This window comes from Chrysemys picta, chromosome 18 (assembly GCF_011386835.1).
Source record: "Chrysemys picta bellii isolate R12L10 chromosome 18, ASM1138683v2, whole genome shotgun sequence".
Classification (NCBI taxonomy): Eukaryota; Metazoa; Chordata; order Testudines; family Emydidae; genus Chrysemys; species Chrysemys picta.
Window position 1 is genome coordinate 6272085 of NC_088808.1, and position 22463 is coordinate 6294547.

The window sequence follows — 22463 nt, forward strand, 5'->3', positions numbered from 1 at the left end:
ACCACTGGCTGGAGAGTGGGTATATTGCATTAGGGGTGGGTGTGTATATTGCTCCCCGGGGTGGCTGGATTGCGCGGTGGAGGTGCACTAGAGGATGGATGCACTGTGGTGGCAGGGGGCTGCATTGCATTGGGGGGGGGGGGGGTGTATATTGCACGGAGGGCGGGTGCATTGCTGGAGGGGTGGGTGCCTTGCACCGGCAGGGGGTGCCCGGTGGGGGGCTGCCTTGCACTGGCCCGGGCAGTGCGATGCGGAGCAGCCGCTCGGTGCGGCGCTGGCGGGGGAAGCGCTGCGCTCAGCCCCTCGCAGCTCGCCCGGGAGGAGGGAGGAGACAGGCAGGCGCTGCGCTCCGCTCAGCCCCGCTCCCAGCGCCGGCGGGCTCGGCTGCCTCTCGCCTGCCGCTGCCGGGCGCGGAGCTCCCAGGGGAGCGGAGCCGGGCGCCCCCGCAGCGCACGAGGGAAGGAGCCGGGAGCCCGCAGCTGGAGCGCGGCAGCCGCTGGCCCAGCCGGCAGCAGGTGAGTGCGCGCCGCGGAGGCAGCGTCCGCCGGGCGGGAGCGGGGCTGAGCCGGGCCGGGCGGGAGCAGGCGGGGAAGGGGATGGCGCTCGGCGGCGGTGGGCTCAGTGCTTCCCGCGGGGAGACAGCTCCGCCTGCCTGGACCTCCCAGCCCCGCGGCTCAGCAACTTCGGGGATCCACCCCCGCCTTGGGGCCCGGGCACAGGTGGGGGCCCCTCTGTGCCAGCGCCGCCTGCCACCCCTAGCCCTGCCCACAGCCCCACAACGTTGTTGTTGTTGTTGTTGCTCTCTATCGCAGTAGCAGCCTCAGAGGGCAGGTAGGATCTGGGCCCCAGCTGCACTGGGTGCTCTGCACACTCACTCACACTCACGCCCGCGTGCAGAGTGGTAGGTGCCCTACAGACCGGTTGTGCAAATTTAGGTGCCTCTTCTGAAGGCTCCACAGAGCATTATTTTCACTTCTGATCATGTTAGCGGAAACACCTAATCCAGTTTTCTTAGTGGTCATTGGTAGGTTTCAGAGTCAACCCCCAGTATATGACTATGGGTGGTTCTCACCTCTCGGTGCTCATGGGTCAACTTCAGTCCTGATGCAACTAGGGTGCAACTTCCATTGACTTCAGAGGGTGCTGCACCCCCTTGGGCCAACACTGAATTTGGTCCATATTTGCTGACTGACTGCAGACAGCGGCTGTATCAGGTCACATTGGGAAGGTGCTTTAGAACCCTGAGGGGAGGGAATTTTCTTCTCTCAAATAAAAGCTTAAATTCTGTGGAATTTGTACAGAGCAGTTTACGAAAATGCCAGTATGGCTGAGGCTGGCTAGGACAGACCCCCGAGAGGCAGAGTTCAACATACTAATGATTATAGTAGCTGCAAATGCTAATCAGTTGCCCATGTGCTGGTAAGCAGTTGTCCTGCAGAGGGATCTGTATTTTCAGAGCTGGATGAAGTGGTCCCTGTCTATCTATCATGCACCTCGCAGCGTGCTGTATGGCAAAATTAATTCGTGTTTAAAAAGCACTTTACGATTTTTGACTGGAAGAGGTTATAGAATGGTAAAATAATTATTTGTATTAATTAAATGCTGCAGGCGAGTTAGTTCTTCTGCAAAAGGGCTTTTGGTCCCATGGGCCTACTTTGCGCTTTCTCACAAAGCCTTCTGAATGGAAGAGAAACCCTGCCAGGGCGAGGATCAGGGCTATCGCTGTGCTTTTTGGGGAGTGGAACAGAAGCACGTTTAGAAATTAAGGGGCCTGATCCTGCAGTTCCACCATAGGCAAAATTCTCATTGAATTCAGTGAGAGTTGAGCTTGCACGAGGACTACAGTGGAGGAACATCAGGGATGCTGTCCTGGATCAGCCCAACGGTCCATCTAGTCCAGTATCTCGTCTTCGACAGTGGCCAGTACCAGCTGCTTCAGCGGAAGGACGCTAGGTGTTTTAAAGGCCGCAAAGAAGGAGCAGATACCAGGAGAAAAAATGTGTGTGTGACTCAGTGTGAGGTTTTACATTCATGCTCTCTCTCTTAACGGGATGCCTTTAAAAAAACAAAACAAAACACAATTCCTATAACTCTTAACTAAAATATTTTGCTGTTAATGTTGATACGATCACATGTATCATGTCAATGCACGTTTTAGCACCGAAGGAAAAAGGAGGTTTCAGCCCAGTTTATTTCTTTGCGGAAAGTTTCCTCTTCCCGGCTTGTTTGTGCTGGGCTGCTCACCACAGACATGACTCACAGACATCATTCTACCACAGAGGAAATCAGGGACAAGTGCCCAGTTGATTGTGGTACAAGTGACTGCACAACAACTACCCCAAATTAGTAGGGCAGGAAATTCCAAAATAGGTTTGTGAGTATTCACCCAAGGCTGAAATTTACTTTGTCAAATTCAGCATTTCCGATGTGCAGAAGATACAAGAACAAGAAGTTGGGGAAAGCAGACACTAAGCGTAAGGGATGGAAGGAACGGAGAAGACTTTGCCTCTTTATTGCACTTGTTTAATATCTGTATTATGGTAATGTGCAAAGGCCTCAATCAGGACAGGGCCCCATTGTTCTGGGTACTGAACAGACCCATGGGATGTCATGGCCCCTGCCCAAAGAGCTTGCAATCTAAGTTCAGACTAGATGCAACAAGCCAGCGTAACAAACTGTAGGAGTGAATGGGGGAAGGGGAGTCTGATGGTGCTAATACCAAGTGATTGCATAAGGTCACTGTTGCACAGCTTGATTGTGTTATCCTCCCCTCAGGTATGTAACTTGCTCCTCTCCCCCCCTCCCCCACTGTTACCTCATCTCCACCTGGTGTGTTGCTCTTTTTCCCCACCTCTTTGGTGTGATTCAAGCCTGGTTGTGTCTCCCCCTCATCCCTCCCAGAAGTGTCACCCCTCTCACACCCATGTGGGGTGTGATAACTTGGGTGCGTTATTCCCTCTCCCCCCCACATTCTTCCCCGCTCCCAAGACAGTTATTTTCCAACAGGCTTGTTACCTCATCTCCTCCCTGGGAACCCCCTTTCTGACCTCTCTCCACCTGGAGGTGTTGCCTCCTCTCCTGCTTCCATCTCCCTGTCCCTCCATTACCCCCGGATAATAGAGGTACTCTGGAAATATAGGGCTGGAAAGTTCTGTTAAAGGGACAGTGGCAAGTGGCAACTTCATAGGCATCCAGTTTAAATCAATGAGTTGAAAGTTGTTTTGGTTCCTACACCTGCCCTTAAGTCTGCGGCTCCAGCCTGTTTTTGTGGTTTGACAGCTACGCTTTCAGGTTTGTAAATGCGTTTTTTCTCCCCAGCTACTATATGAAAGACTCCTACCAACACCAGGAGAAAGTGACTGTACAAGAGAAGTGGGGAATGCAAAGTGCTGACCATGGGATGGAGGAAATACACTGAAAAGGGCAAATCTTGAATGAGAAAAGAGACTAGGAATACTGTACCAGCCAATAGCAGGGTGGCCTTAAAAGGGGCTGAACTGAAGCCAGTGTTGACACTCAGCAGCATCAGACACTTTTTAAAGACCGAGTTAAAGATTGGAAATAGAAATCCGTTGGTTTAAGCCAATTTTATCAGAACATTTCCCCCAAATCCTTTAAAGTCAGGAGATTCAGAGCTGAGATTAAAAAGGATCACGTGGCTTAAAAGGCAAAATATTAGATCGTGGTCGTTCAAAAAACCTCAGTGTTAGAAAGATTTGGATGTCGTCAGGTCTGAATCCAACAAGATTCTGAAATACATGACTGTTGTGAAGCACCTAGTTCGCTGACTTCAGTGGGATTGCTGACATGCAGAACATTAGGCACGTGTTTAAGAACCTGGCTGTATTGGGCCTCATTCTATCCCCCATGGAGTCAGGGGGGCTGAGATCAGGGACCTGTCGGCACCACCACCTTCGTCTTTCCATCAAACCTTACACTGACCCACTCAGTTGAGAGCTGGCTCTTGCACATAACATCAGTGCTGTCATCAGTCAGAGCATTGTGTATTGATGGCCAGATGCAGCTGCATGTGCAATATTACCCATGCTGTTGTCACACAACCAACACCCTGCCTGTCTGGATGAATCCCACATTTCAGCACTAAAAAATAAAAATCAGGAGCAATAAACTCTGTAATAATAAGGCTTGATCTTTCTCTAGTTCCTGCCTTTACAGAGGGTCCAAAAGCACCTTACAAATGTATGGACTGAAACCTAATGTCCTAAAGCAGGCAAAACTCCCTTGAAAGCCAATCAGCAAGGCCTTCCAGATTTGGTTCTGTGTTTACGTAGCACTACTTAAATGCACCCATGTCTGGGGTGTAGGGGGACAGTCATATGGAGAGCACACTGAACAACAGGATACGGAAGAGGGGACGTTTTGCCTGCAAAGGAAATTCATGTGTTTGTGCTCTTTTCCCCGCCTTTGTGATATAGATAGAAGGCTGCTTGGTTTTTACCTTCAGAATGTCAGGTGAGGTCTTCCTTGTTTCTTGCCGAAGGTCGTCTTAGAGGACTCCGGGAGGTTTGTCAGCCGTTATTTGAAGGAGCAGAGTTGTTGGATCTTTAAAGAGGTCGTTTCAGGGTCTCTCCTACCTGATGCTAACTAAGACATCAAAGTCAGCATAATCTCTTTTTCCTCTTCCCTTCAATATTCATATTTGCAAGGGAAATGTTATGTAAAGTAGCTTGGCTTGGTTCACGTTAATACAGTCTGGTTTATGTGACTAGAGTCCATGCCTAGGCACTGAATACTGATGGCAAATGCTTTGACTCCTGTTTCTCAAGTCTTGAACGTGAGCTTTTGGGGCTAGAGGCTTAACTCTCTCTCCCGTGAATCCTGAGTGTCACTGCCATACAATGCGTGTTTGAATTTGTCCTTTTCCATTTGATCAGTGTCGGTATCAGTGACACCAATATTTCTAACAGGTCTGGTTGCAATAGGACAGCTGACAGGTGCTGCGTTTAAAAACAAAACAAAACTCTATGGGTCACATTCATCCCTGTGTAACTTCATCAAAACCAGTTATGCCAGGGATGAATAGGGTCCTATATGTTTGTGATATATAGATAATTAATGAGCTCTAACATAATTACACTGAGGCTATGGCTACTGGGGTAAGAATTGTATATCCTTATTCCTAAGTGACTTAGCCATAAGTAAGTAGTGAAAATATCCTTCTCAATAATCCTTCACTATTCCACTCTGAAAAGTGGCTTTATAAACACAGCATTGTGGGGCTCTGAGTTCATTTCCTCTCAGTAACTCCAGATCAAGTCTGCTTGGTTTATAGTTAGGAAGGCTGCTTGCCCGTCAATCACCTCCTGCGATCTGAGAGCCAAGCTGGGTACTTTCTGGCTCATGTGCACTCAGAACTCAGTGTTGATGATGCATAAGCCAGAATTGATCCGGCTCACTCTCCCAGAGCTGCATTGGCTCTCAGGGACTAACTGAAATAGGACATAGTAAAAATGTAGGGCCAGATTCTTGGGTGCACTAAGGTCATTCTGCTGGTGTAAATATGGTTTGTATCTTGACTGAGCCCCTGGTATAACGTGTGCTGGTCTGATTCTGTGCCTACATAGATCACCGGCAGTGCAGCAGGCAGCACAGCTGAGAAAAGGGGTAGGGCCAGATGGAAAGAGGGCATGGTGTAGGCTTTCCTCCACGTGCAGCGTCTGGGTATTTTCCTTGGTGATCCACCCATCAATCATATGGAAAACTCTAATGTAAATTAAAGCATCTGAAAGGTTGCTCCACATGGCTGAGGTTCTGGGGACACCTGTGCTGTATGGAGGGAGCAACTCTGTTCACCACCGCCACTCCCGAGTGCTAATCGTCTCTTACACTGACGCACTATATGTCCTTGGGTTAGTTGCCTAGCCTCTCTTTTGTTCAGCTTTAGTTTTCCAAGCTGTAAAATGAGGATAAAAATACCTGCCTGCTTCACAGGGGGAAATGTGGTTATTGATGACTTATTGTCTGTACAGCACTTTAATTATGTTAAGCGCTAAGTATCCTTATTCTGTATTACCACGAGGTGTCAGCCCATTTCTCTCACATTGCCTAGGGCTGTTACGATCTGCTGTGTGCCTCCTGCCGGTTGTGTGCTGGTTGAGATGGACACTCATTGAAGGCAACATTAGCAAGAGGTGGTTACTGTGACGTTGCATGTAAGGTTCCTGGAAACAACCTAGTTGCCTTGAGAAACTGTATAACACAAGTTCCTGTGCAAATATTGTCTGTTTGTATTGTGCTGCATGTGGAAATGCATTTAATCCAGCAAGGACAGCCTGTCTTTCAGGGAAAGCGTATCGCAGAGATGGATAGGTCACTGACAAGCCATGGGAAAGTTTTAATGCCTCACAGCTGTGTCTACGCTACGGAGCCTATACTGGCATAGCAATGTCATATATACCATAACCCTGTACCGTAGCAACCTGCGCCAATGGACGGGCTTTTTCCATCGATGTAGCTATGTTGACCTACTTTGTAAGTGTAGACCAGGCCTAAGAACTCAGCAGGCAGGTGCGAAAAGGCAGGACGCAGTGAGGAGGAAACTCTCAGCAGTAGAGAAAGAGAGATCAGTAAGATATGAGCTGATCCTTAATCAATGTGCTGTATCAAGTGACTCCCTTACTAAGTCGGTTCTCATTTCTTGGGCTCGGCTCATCCCTGGTGTGACTCCACTGACGTCAGGCACCAAAGAGAGAATGTCTGGATTCAGGCCTGGTAGAAGCAGGTGGTATTCAGGGGAGTTGGACATACTTACATGGGGCCTGGATTTGACCCCGAACATCTGTTCGAGTAGCCTGCTTTGTGGATATCTGCTGATAAAAGCAAGGAACTGGCTTTCCTGACTGATGATGATTTTGTTGTTCACTCAGTAAGGAAGAGCTCAAGATATCGATCTCCGTGTCTGAATGGCTCTGTACAGGGGTACAACTATACCAGGGGTTCTCAAACTGGGGGTCGGGACCCCTCAGGGAGTCGCGAGGTCATTACATGGCAGGGCCGCGCGCGAGCTGTCAACATCCACCCCAAACCCCGCTTGCCTCCAGCATTTATAATGGTGTTAAATATATAAAAAAGTGGGTTTAATTTATTAGGGGAGTCGCACTCAGAGGCTTGCGATGTGAAAGGGGTCGCCAGTAAAAAGGTTTGAGACCCACTGAACTATACCATATTCCCCAGGCACCCTGCTACATGGCTAATTAGAAACATCAAGGATGGCCCTGCTCTGAAAAATAATTACCGGTATGTGAAACTGGCACCTTCTTACTTTGCAGATTGTTCCTTGCATGTGTCCCCTCGCACCTGTTCACCCCCAGCCAAAGGATCAAGGGATACAGTCACTAAATACCTCAGTGATGGCGAGGAGGGGCAGGGATAGCCCGAGACGTGCCTGCATCAGCCAACAGAACTAAGTCAGCAGAGATGGCAGCGAGGGGGAATGCAAGAGTAGGCTGGTGAGTAAGGCACTGGACTAGCCCTTGAGAGATGTAGGTTCAATTCCCGACTCCACCATGCACTCTTGGTGTGAGTTTGGGCAAGTCCCTTGACAGGAGGATTGTAGAAGCACAAGAACCATAGTAAACCTATGGGATTTGTGCTCCAGTTCCTTAATCTCGCCATGCCCCAGTTCCACAGCTGTGGACCAGGGCAAACAATGTTTTCCTTTCTCCAACCTTGTGTATTTATATTGGAAACTCTTCGGGGCAGGGGCTGTCTCCTACTGTGCGTCTGCACAACACCTAGAACAATGGGGCCCTGATCTCAGCAGGGGCCTCTAAAGGTACATTTCCACTGCATTGTAAACTCGAGTTTGTGGGACCCGGGCTTGTGGATTTGTGTTCCTGCTGCATTGTAAATCTGGGCTTACAGTCGCTCGACACGGGTCTCACAGCCATGCTAATGCGTCCACACTGCACTGTGCAGACCACCTGACTCGGGTCTGTGGCTTCCCCTGCAGCCACACTGGAAAATGACAGGGCTTGGACCCGAGTCACAGTGGGATTCAAGATCTGGCACATCCCCCAGCAGAGTTCTAGGGCCCAGATCCTGAGTAGAGTCAGTCTGATTTGTGTGTGTGGACAGGAGTGGGGCTTTGGCTCAAACCTGTGTCACAGCCTGGGCTGAGAGTGTGGTGTAGACATACCCTAAGTGCCCCAGTAATACACACAATACTAGTAACGAGGGAATGCATCCTGCACCCTCTCGATAGCTATCGTATAGCCCCAGTTACCCCAGGGCAGAGATACTCAGCAGACCTCAGTGGTTCAGGAGTCAAGTTAGTGATCAACATTACCCAAAAGAGCCACAGGAGTGCGAATTCAGTGTTGCATTTATTGTAGTTCTCTCTCTCTAAATATACATATAGTATTCGCACAGCAAATAAGTTAATCACTTAATTAGTTAATAACATAGTAAAAGCATCCCCATTGGGTTAATTATTAAACCACCCAGTGCAAAGAGACGCATTAAAGAGCCACTTGTGGCTCGCGAGCCTCAGTCTGAGTATCGCTGCCCTGGTGTCTGATCACCTCAGTCTTTACCGTATTTATCCTCACAACACCCCTGTGAGGCAGGGCTGTGCAGTTATCCCCAGTGTATAGATGGGGAACTGAGGCACAGAGAGACTAAAAGTGACTTGCCCAAGGTCACCCAGGGTGCCTGTGGCAGAGCAGAGAGTTGACTCCACCTCTCCCACGCTAACCACTGCACCCTCTCTCAGCCGTTCATGTGCCTATGGACATTGCTTTTGTGAGCAGCTGCAAAAGGGCAAAGCGTCTCTCACCCAGCGTGGGCTTAAAGCCATCATCATGTGTTAAAGTGCGGTACTAATAACTTCATTTCTCTCTCATTGAGTGGCCCCACCACCACTTAGCTGCTTTTTAGAGTGGCACAAAGTCACATTTTGTTTTTTGAAGGAGAGTAAATCTGTTGCATAAAAAAGCCAAAACACATTCTTAGAGTCCAGAAACTGGACTAAGGCTGAGATCTGGTGTTGGGATTCTCTCCGAGACCTTTTCCACTTGGCTGATCTGGATCCCCTCGTCCGGTTCTGGGAGACACTTTATCCTGTTCTCTGGAATCCAGACTCATCACTGAGGTTTCTTTATTGTCCCTTCATAAAGCGACACCTGAGGTTCTGGTGTAGGAGGTTGGGCTAGGGTGCACCACAACTGCAAAAGCACATAATAATCAATCCGATTACATGCAAAGACTAATGCCCAGTCATTGCGTTTTTACATTGCATCACACTTCATAATTGGTTTACTAATTTTTATAACCAGTCCCTGTATAGATCCTAAACTGTCTACAAATTACAAAATATACTAGTAAGCAAAGCTGTAGCTGCAAACTTATCCCACTTACTCTTCTTACTATTTCTTTATTCACTAACTACATGTTATTTTCAAGGCCACTTGTGAATTCATGCTCTGTCCATTAATTAACCTCTGGTTCCTTACTTCTGTTTTCTTTCATTGTTCATGCAAGGCCTACACCTGGAGTCTTGGACTCTCTCCTTTATTAGAATCCATATATTTGGAGTTGCGTTGCTGACCCAGCTCTGTTGTCAGAGAAACAAGCATAGGATGGATGTGCACTTGGCAATCGTGTCAGAGAATAACTAGGAGTGTTTGTATGATGGATTCCTAAAGATAGGTGCTAGCTGTACTAAACACTCCTTAATCATCTTGAATTCAATAGGATTCATTAAGTTCCAACCCCGTCATTTATATTGCAAGAGCAGGCATTTTGCTTGTGAGGATGAGTTGTATAATTCAATAAAAGGGGCTTTGAAAATGTGTCTTCTAGGATTGAAAAACGTCCAAAACACAACAGCCTCTGGGAGATCTATTAGAACAATTTTGCACTGTAGCTTTTTGCAGGGGAAATGCTAAGTTGCGGCGTGCTTTCCTTCTCTCACCCCTACATAGTAGCAGAGAAATGGGCCTAAAAAACCAAATCCTTTGTCCTTATTGAATTTGTGCCTTTGAGCAGCATCTAAACTGAAATCATTTACTACCCAGGAGCCATAGTTTCAACTTGGGAAGTGAGAATTATTGTGACCATTTTCCAGGTGTCTTTATAAATATTTGAAGTGCTCTAGGTGGCGATTAACTTCCTTTGCTTAGAGTTTATCACCGTTCCACCGGGGTTGCAAAAGGAACCGCACATGCCTTGATAAATGGCCTGGCAAATCGTAGCGTTCCAGCAGGTAAACTTCCTCCCTGGTATAAGCCATCTGAAGCCAACAGGGTTACAGTGAGAATGGCTTACGCCCTTAAACCCCCCTGCGCCCTTAGCAGAATGCTGGTTTGTGGCAGTGATGCTCCTGAACAGAGATCCGTTTACAGCAGGATTTTTTTCTGGGGAACTATTTTTCCTCTTTTCTCAGTGACGGAAGAATACCCTGTCACAAAGGTGTGCTACATATTGCAACATCTCAATCCAAATGGGGGCTCCTGGGAAGCCATTTGATTGGGCCTCTTCATTACAAGGCCCAAGGTTCAGGGTGGAACCTCACCCCTGCACCAAACTGCCATGGGTTGCGTGGGGTGCATTGTTTAATTTGTGCCAGGGCTTGCTAGCGCTGAGCCCCACACCTCTGGGCTTCCCGCGTCAGTTATGAAAGTAAAAAAATTGCTTGAGCCCCAGCACCTAATTGCTTGAGCTCCGGCTTCTCTTTCATTACAGATTAAGTAGTGGTGGGGTGGGGACGCAGAAGAGAGCACCTGTTTGTAGAGAGGCTTACGGGCTCAGGGGTGAAGGTTTCCTTCTAAACAGAGGACGGAGCTGGCAGCGTGTCCCCAGAAACGTGGAAAGGAGATTCCCCAGGTGGTTTCAAGGCATCATCATCACAGGGCTCCGTCAGCACAAAGCCTCATGAACTGGTTCAGAATGATAAGCGGTAAAGATCCCGGTACCATTTCAGCCGTCCCGGGAGGAGGGGCCTCTCTGCAGCTGCAGGTTGGGTAGTGTGGTGTGAACGGTCCATGGCTCTGTTAGGCTAGAAACATGGTCCCTCTCCGCTCTGACTCCTGTCGGCCCAGCGCTTCGTGTCGGAGTCCAGGGATAACCGTACACAGCCCCATGGAGCCGGATGGGATCTGCAAGAAGCAGCAGAGAAAGCGCCCGAGTCAGATTGCGAAACCGCCCCCACAGATGGCACTAACCAGGCCCCTTGTTGGCAGCCTCAGCAGAGAGGCCAAGTGCTGAATGGGCCATTGACCAAACTCCCTTTGTGCCCTCAGAGCCGTCTGTGCAGGCCGGGGTGAGGTACAGCAGCAGGGCGGTGGGAGGGAAGCCAGCTGCCCAGGCTGTGCCAGTTCTGTGAATGCACAGAACTGGTTTCCCTGGGGCTGTTGACCCAGCGCCATTCACCACCACAAAATCCATTTCGGTCTGTTGAGGTTTTTCCTTCTCTCGGGCATGTTTCACTTGCTGTGGCCCTGACCTGCGTCTCTCCTTGCTGTTGGCTGCAGGACTGCGGCTCCGCTGCCAGCGTGCCGTGAGGGGTCTCGCTTAGGGGGAAGCATTCGCTTGTCCAGGAACCAGCCCAGCCTGGTCTGATTCTGACTTGGTCGATTTAGACAGGGCGTGGCTCCGTTCTGGGACTGAGGGCACAGAGCAGCCACCTGTAGCACCCTTCCCTTGGCACGGCTCTGAGCCTGGAGACAGTGAGAGAGATATTGGACTCCTCTCTGCCCACCTTCTGCAGGCTTTTCTCTCCCCTCTTTCTGGCTCTGTGCTTCCTTTGCGGCCGCTGGTGCCTTCCCATGCAGATCTAAAGTTCCCTGTAGTTTGAGAGGGTCCAGTTTGACTTGTCTGCTTATTAATAAATGACTCATCCTCTGCTCTTTCCACTGCCCCTGTTCAGGCCGTACGTAGGCATAACTTCCATTGACTTCAGTGGGGACTGACGCTCAGTATTGGGCTCCTGGAATATAGGGGTCAATGGAGATACCGGTGATGTGATCCACACCCCAGCTTTCCACTGCTGGAGTTAGGGTTCAGATCCTAATTTGTACCACGGGAGAGAATCTGCATTGTGGTCTCACCGTCATCTGCATTTGTGCCTGTCACAGATCCACAGCGTCTCGTGGAGCGTCTGCTCCGCCGAGACCTGGGATTGGAACGGCAGAGGATGTGGGGCACAGCGGAGGTGCATTGGCAGCGTGGCATGGGGGGTGCAGGAAAGGAATATTTGGGTGGGGGGGGCTGTGAGTTGGGATTGAGATGCACCAGCTGAGCTGTCTGGAGAATCCAGGGGTGGAATAGCAGGAGAAGTTGCAGGATTGAGGTGCCCAGGACTGGAATAGCAGTGAGGCGGCAGGACCAGACTGAGGTTCATTGGCACAGATCTATGCGGGAAGTGATCTCGGCTCTTCCCTACGCTGTTCCTTTATCAGAACAGCACAATTAGTGCTTCGTTTTCGTGAGAACTAAATTCACGTCCGGGTCTGAAAATGGCTTTAAGAATAACAGATATTGCCTTGACAGACGCGTTTGCATTTTGATGAGTTGCCGTTTAGTGTGAGCCAGGTTCTCGGGGGTGGGAGGGTGAGGAATGGATCTTAGATACTTGGAGCTGGCAGTGTGACTCAAGCACGGAGAGTGTCACTTTGGCGCTTGCCCGGCACCAGTGGGCAGATTTGCCAGACTGCCATGCAGAGCTCTGTCCTGTGGGCTGTATCTCTGGGCGCGGCGTTGGTGATGAGCCAGGGATGGGGCACGAAAGTCTGAAGTGTCTGTGTTGGCAACTGGGCTTGTTATGGATGAAATGGCAGGAGAGAGGACCCTGCAGTAAACGGGGCGTGAGTGCTGGCAGCTAAGGTGCGGGGGTGGGGTCAGGCTGGCAGCGGCAGGGTCAGCAGGCGGGACACTACCCATGCTTGAAGAGGCGTGAGTGGAGTTGGTGTGTGCAGTGCTAGAGGGCACTGCCGATGAGTGCTGGGGTCGGGCCATTGCTGACGGTGGTGGCGGCAGAGGATGGGGCACTGACTGCTGCTGATGCCAGTGGCAATGGCTGGAGCAAGCTAATGTTAGTAGTGGCAAAGTGTGGGGCACCTGTGGGAGTGGCCTAGCATGGTGGTACTTTGGATGCTGGCTTGTCCTCCCCCAGACTCCCCACATCGCTGCTCTCACCTCTGGGTATTGTTATGACAGCGTTAGGGTGGCGAGGCTGTAGAGAGGGTTGAAATTAGAGCTGGAAAGACGTGCTAGGCTTACTGAGCGTAACGCACCATGTAGACATGGCCCTGGTGGCTTGTCCGAGGTCACAGACGGAGTCTGGGGCAGGACAGGGAATTGAACCCAGTCTCCCATGTTAGTGTCCGAACCACCTGACCGTTTTCCTCTCTCGGTTTGGTTTGAGGGCGGCTTATTTTGAGTTATTGTAAGCTGATTAGAAACAGGTTTAAGCAAACTGAAACAAGCTACTCAGACTGAAATACGAGTGTCCACGCAGGGGCTTGAACTACATTGGCTTAAAAACCTTAAAAAAGTTAAAGTACTGCAACTTTCTTGTGTGGACAAGGCTGTAATGCAGCGGAGAAAGTGTTCGGAAGTTTGGGTAAAATCCATCCAGCCATTGCTGAGTTATGCAGGTTTTAAATTTCATTCAGTCAGCTACCCTGCCGCATGCGAGGGGGACGAGCACTGCGCTGTGCTGCTCCACGCAGTTCTTTATCTTTATGCAGAAGGGAGAGTAGATTTTGTAGGTTCTGTGTGGAGCCCTTCTACATACAAATGTTTCGCTGTTAAAGGAGACATGGGAAGGGGGGAAGAATTTGGGCTTGTGCCATTGTAGCCTGGAGGACAGTATAATGGCCGGAAACTTGTGAAACTACGAAACCATAAGAAACAAACGAATGAAGCCTTAGCAACTGAGTAGAGAACACTCTTTGTAACTCTGTATTAACACCTTTCTAACTCAATGTCTAATCAACAATTGAGAAAAGGGCTTCTTTGTTAAGGAGTCATACCCCCCTCCTCCCCATTAAAGTGTGAGAGGTCACCATAGCAGAACCAGGGAAGGCCAGACTTGATATTCCTAATCTTTTTTTTCCAATTAAAAAACAACCAAATTGTGTTACTCTTTTCAACTCTTCATCATAAAGAAGAGAAAAAGGCCACAAGACCAGTTAGGAACAATCCTTTGAGCCAACTGGGGGAATTATTTCAAAGATGATCTGCAAAGGACACTCGGATGATTGCTACGTCCCTCTTTTCAAAATGGCTGTAGTGGCTAGTGGTTAGTGCAAAAGACTAAGGGTGTGTCTACCCTGCACTCAGGAAGAGTGATTGCAGCATGTGTAGGTGTACCTAAACTAATTTGCCCAAAAATTACAGGGAAGCCATTGGAGCACAGGCTAATTTCCCATTACAAGCCCATCCCAGGCCCAGGGCATGTAGTGGGTGGTTAATCCATGCTGCCTTGCCTTTGCTGCTATCTTTAGAGCTAACTCAGTCAAAGCTAACTTGGGTATGTGTGTACATGTGCTGCAATCACCCCTCATGACTGCAGTGTAGACAGAGCTTCAGGATTCGGTTGACTGTGTGACTCTTAGCAAGACACTTCACCACTGCATACTTCAGTTTCCTTTCTGTCAAAGGGGGATCGTAAAGCACTTTGAGATCATCAGATAGCAAGGTACAAAGTACCGGCGCTGATTTCCATTCCCATGTGACGCTTGCCATTTTGCACTTAGGTATGGACAAACCTTGTGCTTCTGCCTGGATTGCTGATTTTTCTTGTAAGCAGCCCATAACACCTATGCCCTTCAGTACTGGACTAGAATCAATGTTTTGTCTGCCTGGATCCATACTTGTGTGCTGATCCATGCACATTGATCTCCCTCTCCCGTATCAGGCCCATGGTCTCATCACGTCTGTTCTTTGTTGCCCAGGGGGTGGCTGTGTAGGTGACACCATTCTCACTTTCTGGTTAGGCGTGGAACTGTGCTACAGAGAATGTCCGGACACCAGCTAAGGTGTGCAGATAAGAGAGACAGAACAACGAAATTAACACTCCTATCAAGCAGGGTATTTAAAAAAATCCTTTTCCCTTTATGTTTTTTGGTGTGAGTGGGAATGATCAGGGTCTAGTGAATTATTCTAGCGCATTATAGCCCTCTTGTGCTCTCCTTAATCGTTTTAAAGCTCATCGTGGTGTAATGCGCTGGGTCCCAAATGGATTGTAGTTTAATTCTAAACGCAGCACAATTGCTCTCTGCTTTGGAGTAGCTGGTGCAATTGTTCCTTATGTGCTCATTTGGAGAGTGAACCCTGCACTCGGCATTTTAGATGCTCGCAAATTAAATGCTGTGGGAGTGGTTGGAGAGAGCCCATTTGATTCCAATTTATATCCCACTAAAAAGAGAGGGAACAATAGCAGCATGTTAAGCTGTTTCTTGATACATCAGGGAGCTCGAGCAAGAGTAGAAAGTGCCTGTTCCCTGGTCATCTTGTGAACGCTGGTGGCAGCAGTGGGTGGAGATACCACAGCGGGGCTTGCCCAGATTCCATTGGCTTTTCTCATCCCATCACCCCAAACATGGAGTCACTGCCATTCGAGAAACCCGGATCCAGCACTGCCTGAACTGTTGGGGTGTGTGGATCTGGCGCCTTGTGACGCAACTGGCTTGTGTGTCTGTAATGGGCTGACCCAACCCCTCTGCAGCCTTTGGGGTGGTTTGAACCTAGATCCCAGCCTTGCAGCTCAAATTCAAGCCAAAGTAGCAGAAAGTGCTTGTCACGTCAGCTCAACAGGTGCTTGATTCTCTCTCCCCTAAAGAGGTCAAGCTGCAGAGAAGCCAGTCAGTGTGGTTCATGCTGTGAAGCCATCTCTGATCTGTCCTTGATATGTCCTCTTCCCGCCTGCTCGCTGTGTCCTGGGGTGGATGGAGCAGTTGGGTCAGAAGAGGAGGTGGGGTAAAGGCCTGTGACGTGGAGCCTTGCTTTTCCAGAGCAAAGGAGAAGCCGGCTGCTTGTTTCCCCTCTGAGTACAACTGACCCAGCGATAACTGGGTCTCCGCTCTGCAGCAGCATCTGCTGACACACACACGAGTGCGACATCCCAGGCTCTCGGCACACCGCATCAGCTCCAAGAAATGGAAGAGTGTGGTTTTTTCCCCTTTGTAAGCCAAAGTCAGCAAATACGTCGCTCAGCAAAAACCATCCTGCAAGGCTGCTCTTTCCAATCCCTCCCTCCCTCCCTCCCTCCCAGCAAGCCGCGTGCAGGCCTGTCTTGCTGATGTGTTGGGTTGATCCAACGCCAGCCTCCCTGTCTGCTGCGTAAGGGGCTGTCAGGGTTCCTTCCCCACTCTGAACTCTAGGGTACAGATGTGGGGGCCCACATGAAAGCCCCCTAAGCTTATTTCTACCAGCTTAGGTTCAAACCTGGTATGCTGCCACCACCAAGTGATTTAACAAGAAACAGGGAAAGGACCACTTGGAGTTCCTCTTCCCCCAAAATATTCCCCCAAGCCCCTACACCCCCTTTCCTGGGGAGGCTTGAGAATAATATCCTCACCAATTGGTTACAAAGTGATCAAAGACCCAAACCCCTGGGTCTTTGGACAATGGAAAAATCAGTCAGGTTCTTAAAAGAAGGATTTTATAAAAAAGAAAATGTAAAAATCATCTCTGTAAAATCAGGATGGAAAATAACTTTACAGGGTAATCAGATTCAAAGAGCCCAGAGGAACCCCCTCTAGCCTTAGTTTCAAAGTTACCACAAAACAGGGATAAACTTCCCTCTAGCAAAGGGAACATTCACAAGTTGAGAAAACAAAGATAAACTAATACGCCTTGCCTGGCTGTTACTTACAAGTTTGAAATATGAGAGACTTGTTCAGAAAGATTTGGAGAACATGGATTGATGTCTGGTCCCTCTTAGTCCCAAGAGCGACCACCACCAAAACAAAGAGCACAAACAAAAGCTCCCCTCCCCCAAAAGATTTGAAAATATCTTGTCCCCTTATTGGTCCTTTGGGTCAGGTGTCAGCCAGGTTACCTGAGCTTCTTAACCCTTTACAGGTAAAAGGATTTTGGTGCCTCTGGCCAGGAGGGATTTTATAGTATTGTACACAGGAGGGTTGTTACCCTTCCCTTTATAGTTATGACAGGGGCTCATTTCCTACATTGTGCCATCTCGAGGAAAGAGACTTTTCATCAAGCACTGTGGATGGTTTATTATCTCAAGCTCTGGATGTCTTTCGCTTGCCACTGATCGGGCATGGGGTGAAGCTTGGAAGGGCTCAGACCAATTGAATGTGTGGGATAGAGGCTGCACACCAAAGTTTGCTCAGAGAACATAACGTCCAGAATGGGTCAGACCAAAGGTCCATCTAGCTCAGTATTGAGAGGATAAGGAATGCAGAGGAATTAACCATTAACTTGCTCCAAAGTTAAAGCCCCTTTTAGGTTTTGGACTTACTGATATCTGCGCTAGCACAACGTTGTTATTGTTATCAACTCTTTGGGTGCAGTAGCACCTAGAGGTCCCAGCCAAGATCAAGACCCTATTGTGCTAGACACATGCATAATAAGAATTTATAGTCTAAAGAGTTCAGGCAAAGGAAACAGAGACCCAGCAGGTCAGAATCGAACCCAGGTGTCCTGACTTCCAGGCCAGTGCCTTATCCGCAGGGCCATGCTGCCTCTTCTCTAGTGGTCTCCCATGGCCGGAGAGAGAACACAAGTAATCCCAGGGGTAGACTAATCCCAGCCATACAGTTTGCACTGCTCTGCTGTCTTCCTTCTGAAGATCTCAATGGATTTTATCCACATTAGTTCATGGAGCCTCCCAGCCTCCTGTGAGCAGGTCTGTATCATTTTAGGAGGTGGCAGAGTGGATGAGACCACTGGTGGTCCATCTAGTCCAGTGTCCTGTCTCTGAAGTAGCCAGCTGCATAAAATGATGGGACAAGAGGCTCTGCAGCAAGCAGTGATGGGAAAGTTTTTTTTCCTGTTCTTCGTATCCCCACTTTACAGAGATGAATCAATAGGAGACAGATTCTGTCAACTTTATTCTCCTTCCCCTTCCCCTGCCCACTGCTGTGTGATTGTGGAGAAAGAGCTGGAGTGGGGCCCTGGCGCTCAGGACTCCTGGGGTCTCTCCCTATCTGCCTCTGATGTTTTGAGTGACCTTAGACAAATCACCTACGTTTTCTACTTGTAAAATGAGGTGAATAGCACTTATCTCCCAGAGCAGTTTGTGGAGCTTCGTTAACTATAAAGCAGTTTGAGAGTGTCACAGAAGAGGTGGGCACTTCATGTTGAGAGTGGGGCTTGGGTGAAATCTCATGGAAGCCGGTGGGCATAACTACTGCATGGATAAAGGATAAAGAAACAATCAAGCTCCTTTATGGACCAGGCAGCTGAAACAATAGAAACCACCACCCAAAACACAGGCACGTGGCGAAGATTGAATAGAAGCTGAACCATGTGTCCCAAGGGGCTTTCGTGGGACTGACTGCAAACACAGGGGCTGGGGCATTGGTTGGTGGATGCACAAAGTCCTGTTTCCCTGAACACAGAAGGAATCAATCAGCTAGATGAGTGGTTTTCAAACGGGGGTACGCGAGCTCTCTTCAGGGGGTACATGAGAAAAATCCTGTCATGGCGGACAAAGCACTGTATTAAGACTTGGCAATCTAATTAGGGTTGCCACCCATCTGGTTTTTACCCAGACAGTCTGGGTTTTGGCTTCTGTGTCCGGGTGCCATTTACGGTTGCCAGGTGCCTGGTTTTCGGGGACCTGGCAACACTAAATGATACCTCAACCAAAAGTCTGGTTACGGCAGGAGAGGGTGTGGTGTGGCGTCATTAACCCATGCCAGCCCCTGCTCAGCCGGGGCCACATCCTACCTGCAGGCAGACTCCTTGAGACAATCCAGTGAGCAATGGAGGGAGGGGGTGAGTGGAGCAAGTGATGGGTCTGGGCCCTGGGGGAAGAGGCGGAGCAGGGGGTGGGGCCTGGTGGAAGAGGCGGAGCAGGGGGTGGGGCCTTGGGGGTCTGGTTACCAGCAATTAGAAAGGTGGCAACCCTAAGTCTAATCATAGGTATATTATGACCCTATCTCAGAGGGGGGTATCTGGTAGACTAAATTATTTGGAAGTGATACACAGCCTAAAGTTTGAAAACCACTGTGTTAGACCCCTGAAAATTGGCTAACTACTTGGATCAAAAAGGGGCAACATTATTATTTCCATCCCATGTCTCATCACTTGGTGTTTAACATTCTAGTTACTCATTAACAGAAGCTGGCAGAAGCCCACTGGTTCCAGATGGTTTGGAGATGAAATAAACCCAGTTTGAGATGGAAATTAATGTTTAAGAAAAGTTACAGTGCGTGTCTATAGAATTCAAAGGGATCTCATCCCGTTCTTTCATAAACAGCCAGTAAGTGAAACGCGTTACTTTCGTATGGCTCATTGAAACGGTAAAGCACTCGATTAGTGCTGCTTCCTGTTGAGCCACCCACTTACCCTGCAGCGCAACCACACGTGGCTGTTTCTAATCAGATCAGTTCTCAAGGACAACTAGTAAAATGCCTGAAGAAATCAATGACACATGCTGGAGTTAACCAGCAAATAGAATTCAAATTAGGAAACAACAATGCCAGTCCTGACAAGAAATAGAAACAATGGCATCAATATTTAGCACTTTTCATGCATGGATTTCAGAGCCCTTTAGTAAAGGGCGTTGTTATACCCATTTGATGGGTGGGGGAACAGAGGACGGAGAAGGGAAGCAACTCATCCCGCAGCAGAGCTGGGATTGGGACCTAGGTCTCTTGATTTTGAGTCTAGTGCTGTAGCCCCTGGACCAGGCTATTTCGCAAGCTGGGCTGACAACACTGACCATAGGCGCCGACTTCTAGTTTTTCCTGGGGGTGCTCTGCCCCCAAGGTTCCCCCCCACTCTGCCCCTTCCTTCAAGGCTCTGCCCGCATTCTGTCTCTTCCCGCTCCCTCTCTGCACCCTCCCCCGAGGCCCCGCCCTTGCTCCACCCCCTCCTGGCCCCGCTCCACCCCCTCCTGGCCCCACTCCACCCCCTTCTTGAGGCCTCCGCCCTCCCACCGCTTGCTGCTCTCCGCCCTCCTCCAAACCTCTCCCCGAGCCACCAAACAGCTGTGGCTGGTGGGCTGAGCACCCAGCGCCTATGACACGGACTGTGTTAAAATGGCATCTGTTGGCTTCTAGGAAACTTATTGAGTGAGTGTTGTCTACACAATGTCCAGAGATGTGGGGCCAGGTTTTCAAATGCTCAGCCCCTGGAATCGGGGTTGGAATTTCAGAAGAGCTCAGCACCCAATGCCCTCACAAAGCACTGAGGTCATTTGACAATCTGGCCCCAATTGTGGGTGCTGAGGCCTTTTGAAAATTCTGGGCCTAATCCCTGCCCATAATGATAGGCAAGTTACTGTAACCACACCCTGTGCTGCATTCTCCACAGTGGTTGGAAACACATGCCACTCCAACATTTTAGTATTAAGGTGACAATGCATTTTTCATAATAGTTGATGTTTCTGGATTGAGGGGGTGGGGTACAGATATTCTTGCTATCTCCAATCCTTGATAATTCCCACCCTTTTAGCCTCTTACTCCTTGCTAACACCCACTTGGCTTTGCTTCTGCATTTGTGTAGCATATTTAATATAGGAGCAAAACAGTTTTATATATACTAGTGAAATAACTGCCTTATGACATCAATTAAAAGCCTTGTACAGAGAGAGTCTAATAGTTCCAAAAGCTCCTGTGAGGGGAACAAAGAGTACTGGACAGAGAGAGTGAAGATAGACAAGTAATTGTGTGACAAGGAGTGTGGAAGCGGCTTGTTGGGGGGTTCTGGGTGCAATTGTAATGAGACTCAGCAGAGGGGTCCAGGTGAAGGTGGTTGGGGCTCAGCGGGGGGGGGGGGTGTCTGTGTTTGGGGGGATAGAGCTTGGCAGGGGGATCTGGGTGTGGTGGACTCAATATGGGGTCCTGATGCTGGGGAGTGGGGCTCAGTGGGGTGGGGATACAGGTGCAACTGATTGGGGCTTGGTGGGATGGGGATCTGGGTACGGGTGGCTCATCAGGGTGGTCCAGGTGCAGGGGGAGTGGGGGGTTCTGAGTGCGAGGCGGTGAGGCTTGGCGGGCGGGTGTGGGTATGAGGGGGTCTGGATGCATGGGGGCTGGGTGGATGGGGGATCAGCTCCCTGTACCGGGATCCTTCCCCCTGCAGCTGAGGAGCGATGGGTGCGGAGAGGGAAGGGGGAGTTTGCAGAGCTTCCTGCAGCCGGGGGAGAAATCTGGGGGTGGGTCTGACCTGGCCTCAGATGCCATGCAGGGGAAAAGGAAGTCCCGTCCTCCCCATCCCAGCCAGGACTAGCAGCTGAGCCCGGCACCGGGTAGAAGCCACCAGCCAGGTCTTCCCCATTTCTGCCTCCTGCCTCACAGTGATTTACCTCTGTTGGTTGCCCTGGGCACCCGAAACATATTGTTGAGGAGGATCTCATGACTGCTCATAGACTCATAGACTTTAAGGTCAGAAGGGACCATTATGATCTTCTAGTCTGACCTCCTGCACAACGCAGGCCACAGAATCTCACCCACTCACTCCTGTAACAAACCCCTTACCTATGTCTGAGCTATTGAAGTCCTCAGCTTGTGGTTTAAAGACTTCAAGGTGCAGAGAATCCTCCAGCAAGAGAATGGGGTTTCCAGACTGCACCCGGGCCATTGAAGGGACTTCTGTGCCCATACTTTGTCTTCCTCAAGGATGACATAAGTACATAAACAGCAGGTCGCTAGTCCATTGCTCTTGTGGCTTCCCTTTGCTTCCCCATCAGAAAGTCATTTTTCTGCAGGGAAGCAAAGAAATCTGTGTGGGACATAAATTCTGTGCATACGCAGTGGCGCAGAATTCCCCCAGGAGTAATCAGATTTATTGACTACAGAAAGATAGATTTTAAGTGATTATAAATGGTAGGCATCAAGGTCAGAAATAGTTACCTTAAGAAATAAAAATAGAAAAATGCATTTTAAATCCTAAACTTTTAGTCTAAGCAAGAGTTGAATCATACAGCTTTTCTCACCCTGACAGATGATACATGCAGGTTATAGTTCCTCGATATATAGGCTGGAGCTACCTTCCAGCCTGGGTCCAGTCTTTCCCAGTTCAAAGTCTTTGCCTTCCAGATGTTCTTCCAGGTGTTGAGTTGGGGGGAATGAAGGAGAGAGAGAGGCCAAGAAATGATGTTACTGTCCCTCTTTTATATTTTTTCGCAGCTTGCTGAAAAGATCTTTGCTGTGAGATGGGTTAGTCCAACTCCTTTTTGTACGTGCCTCCTCCGAGAAGTGTCTATGATAGTGGAGTGTGAGTTGATGAATGTTGATGGGTCATTAACGCTGTCCTGCTATGGATGGTTGCTCCTTTGTTGTAACTGGAAAGGTTGGTTGTGG

At 49.3% G+C, this 22463-nt stretch overlaps 1 protein-coding gene and 1 long non-coding RNA gene across 9 annotated transcripts in view; one reads left to right on the forward strand and one right to left on the reverse strand.

Annotated features, from left to right (window-relative positions):
• Positions 1-375: 375 nt before the first annotated feature.
• LOC101945368 (dual specificity testis-specific protein kinase 1-like) overlaps positions 376-22463 on the forward strand; it is a 62658-nt gene continuing 40570 nt past the window's right edge. For 4 of the 8 annotated variants that reach the window (XM_065572211.1, XM_065572212.1, XM_042859674.2 and 1 more), the window contains exons 1-2: positions 376-515; positions 7290-7469. The gene's annotated coding sequence lies outside the window, so the exon portion shown is untranslated. The remainder of the gene's footprint in view (positions 516-7289; positions 7470-22463) is intronic. The other 4 variants (XM_008175094.4, XM_024111587.3, XM_008175091.4 and 1 more) reach the window with 2 other exon arrangements.
• LOC135976474 (uncharacterized) lies at positions 8327-17132 on the reverse strand. The gene is made up of 2 exons (XR_010593597.1): positions 16841-17132; positions 8327-9185 (listed from the first exon to the last, which is right to left on the reverse strand). It is a non-coding gene; the product is annotated as an uncharacterized LOC135976474 (long non-coding RNA).